The sequence below is a fragment of the Electrophorus electricus genome, chromosome 10 (assembly GCF_041902795.1).
Source record: "Electrophorus electricus isolate QZ-2024a chromosome 10, ASM4190279v1, whole genome shotgun sequence".
Lineage (NCBI taxonomy): Eukaryota > Metazoa > Chordata > Actinopteri > Gymnotiformes > Gymnotidae > Electrophorus > Electrophorus electricus.
This window is the reverse complement of record NC_137506.1, coordinates 13,615,386-13,618,709: the sequence shown is the minus strand read 5'-3', so window position 1 is coordinate 13,618,709 and position 3,324 is coordinate 13,615,386. Positions and strand designations below refer to the sequence as shown.

Sequence of the window (3,324 nt, the reverse complement as noted above, 5' to 3'; positions counted from 1 at the left end):
AGAGACACACACCCAATAAAACTGTGCTTGACCATTTCTTGCCCTCTATATCATTCTCTGCAGTTTACTGAGAAAGACCTGACACTGGGTAATGCTGTTGTCTATTTGAAGGCCAAAACAACAACAATCTTGGTTATCAAAGATTCACTCCACCCTGACCACAGCCTCTTCTTTTAGAAGCCATGATAAAACCACCATCGCAACTTGAGAGCACAAATCTAGCCTCTTAAGAGGTGTTATGTTCCACAGGCAGTTCGATATCTCAATGCGGTCCACATGAAAGCAATTTTCTTTCCATGAGTGCAAATTGCACTTTTAATGCCTGATATTTCAGCCACTCATTTCTCTCACTACATGACAAAACTCTCGAAACTTTTTTCCAAAAGCACTGAATGTTATTCTAACCATTTATGGCCTTTCTCCATTCATGTACACAAAGTCCAGTATGATTCCAAATGTCATCAAAAGATATATCTGTTTGTAGCTGAAGAACTTATACGATGCGATCTTTCTTCTTTGTGTCAAATGAACTTAACAATTGAAACATCCAAAACTGGCTGTGTTTCTTGCCAACATACTGGTGTTTGGACATGTGGGATTACTTGCACGTCACTTTCAATAGCTCAGTTGGTAGAGTAGAAGTTAAAACTGTCATCCTTAGGCTGTCGGTTCAACTCTGACTCCCACAAACTTTATGTTTTAATGCAGAATCTGTCATTTTATATGAGCAAAAAAGAGGTTTTTCCCTGACCGGGAATCGAACCCTGGCCACAGCGGTGAAAGCACCGAATCCTAACCACTAGACAACCAGGGACAAAGCCACAGAGATTACCTCACATGACCATTTTCAAAGTCTGCACTCCTACTTTTCTGACAATGTTTGGATGCATACTGGAATTGGTATGCATGAGTGGAAAAAGGCCATAAAGCGAGTTATTCATCTTTCTCTTTGTTCTACAAAAAAATGAAGTTTGCAAGAGTCAGGGCTCTTTTTTACCATCTGGTGTCACTAACACATGGAAAGAGCTGTTATAGTATTCCCCATTTGTCCCCTTAATGTTTCTGACATTTTAGCCACTCATTTCTCTCTCTACATGAAAACATTCTAGAAAATTTTCTCCAAAAAGTACAGAATGTTATTCTAAGTACTCGGAAAATAGTCTTTTCCTCCCCCTTCTGACGCGTGAACTTATAGACGCCCTTGATTGCACGGTGTCTCTGTAATTAACAAGGGAGAGAGCGTATGCCACTCTCTCTCTCCCTAAGAGTACAGCCAATTATGCTCTTTTAGACTCCCAGCCACAAATGGCTGTGACACCATCAGTTTCAAAGTTAAACACAACTCCTATAGTACTAATAAAAGCTTCACACTCACCTCAGCTGGGACATGGCAGACACTAAAGGAAACTCCTCACTTCACTCTCTTCATCTGACCAGTCATTAAGCTCCACTGCTTTCTTCACTGTTTGGAGTTTCCGCACTTCTAGGAAGAGGGAGGTCTTTCTCTCTGAGGTCTATGTACCAGACTGCAGATGCTGACTGGTAAACTGGCTGTAATGCTGGAAGGACACTCCTGCCTGTTTGAGTCTCAGAGTCCTTCACATGAGAGTACAGATCCAGCAGGAAAACTTGTTCATCATATGCATATGACATCAGTTTCTTTATAGGTCTGTTAATAGTCTCTCTCTGATGAATAGCTGGTTGCAGACTCAGGTTCAGCAGAAATAATTTTTTTTTTAAATTTTTCCACTTATAGGAACCTGTCTGATCCTGTGTTGAATCAAACCTACAAACACAACAACCCATTTATTAAATGTTTTTAATTTAAGTTTAATTCAAAATAGCTTTATAGTCAAGACTATCCTGTATAATATTGTGGACTCATTAAAAGGCAGGTTTAAAGTTTAATGCAAAGAAACAGCAAAGATAATTTGAAGATGCCATTTATCAAAACACTGGACATAGTGATTTGTAATATTAGAATAGAATCCCTTTATTTACTAAAGGTACACAGAAACTTACTGTATGTAAGAGTGCAAGCGTTCAAAGCAGTATTAGTGCAGATAAAAACAACTACAGTGCCATTGCAGCTTTTAATACTGTTTCAGTATCAGGGTCTTCAGGAAGGCTCCACCTGGCAACCCTGAAGTGCCTTGCTATGCTTAAAACTGCACACACACACACACACACACACACACACACACACACACACACACACACACACACACACAAACAAACACAAACACTCAACAAGGTGAGTTCTGCTTATTTGTTATTGGAGATTTGTTAAGAAGGCTGATCGCCATTTAAAATTAGATTTCAAACACTGTAATTGTTACACTGGTGAGTTTGAGGTAGAGATGCACTTTCATTAATACTGCTTACACTGTGTTTCTTTACAACATGCATGGATGTGTTGAAGCATGTCATATGCATGGAACACTACTACTCAGAGCATTGGAACGTTGAAAACAGAAGCTATCTGGCTCACACAATGCTTTAAATGTGCCAAGGGAAATTCCAAGTGTGGCCATTCTTGAGTGGAGTGGAAGATAAATATGTTTTTTTGTCTTTCAAAGCAGCTGTAAGAGTATAACAGGCAGTTTAGAACATGTCAGTCCCTCCATGTAATTTGAGAGAAAATATCCTATGAAGATTGGACCAAGATTCCTGCAGAGTATTTTCAGCACATAGTGGAAACTATGCCAGAAAGAATTGCCGCAGTTCTGGAGGCCAAAGAAGGTCCAACATGCTACTAAATGGGTGTACTTAAGCCCACTGTGTCCTATAATAGGATGTTGCTGGAATGTATGTGGATGTTGTTGGAATGGCCGCAGAGTTGCGGCAGCAGTACAGGTAGTCTGTAATCCTTTCCCCCATCCGAGTGAGTTTGCCCTATTACACGAGGTCGAGTTATGATGTGAATGTTTAATTACACAGGATGGATTGTGGGCGACGGAACCGAACAGCTTTCAGGATTCAAATAGAGAAAGGTGAAACTTCTCCAGCCTTTGAGTTAATCACAGGACTATTGCATAGCAATTAGGGATAACAGAACAGCTTTCGGGGGGTTTGGGTGGGTTGCCTTATCCGCCCCTTTAACAGAGTAGTCACAATTCAAATTTCCCTTCTTCCATTGTTTACAAGGCATTATACATGTGGTTTATTTATAGTGCACGGAGTAATATGCAGCAAGTCTGGTCTGTCTGCTTTGGAAGAGAAACATTTGGCCAAAAGAGCAAGACACAGCCAGGAGGATGATTGGTAAGGGCAAATCATAATATGCACCTTAAAGCTGTGCTCTACAGCTAGGTCCTGTTCCAT

The 3,324-nt window shown here is 40.3% G+C and overlaps 1 non-coding gene across 1 annotated transcript; it reads right to left on the bottom strand.

Moving 5' to 3' along the window:
• Positions 1 to 742: 742 nt before the first annotated feature.
• trnae-uuc (transfer RNA glutamic acid (anticodon UUC)) lies at positions 743 to 814 on the bottom strand. The gene has a single exon. It is a non-coding gene; the product is annotated as a tRNA-Glu (tRNA).
• Positions 815 to 3,324: the final 2,510 nt, after the last annotated feature.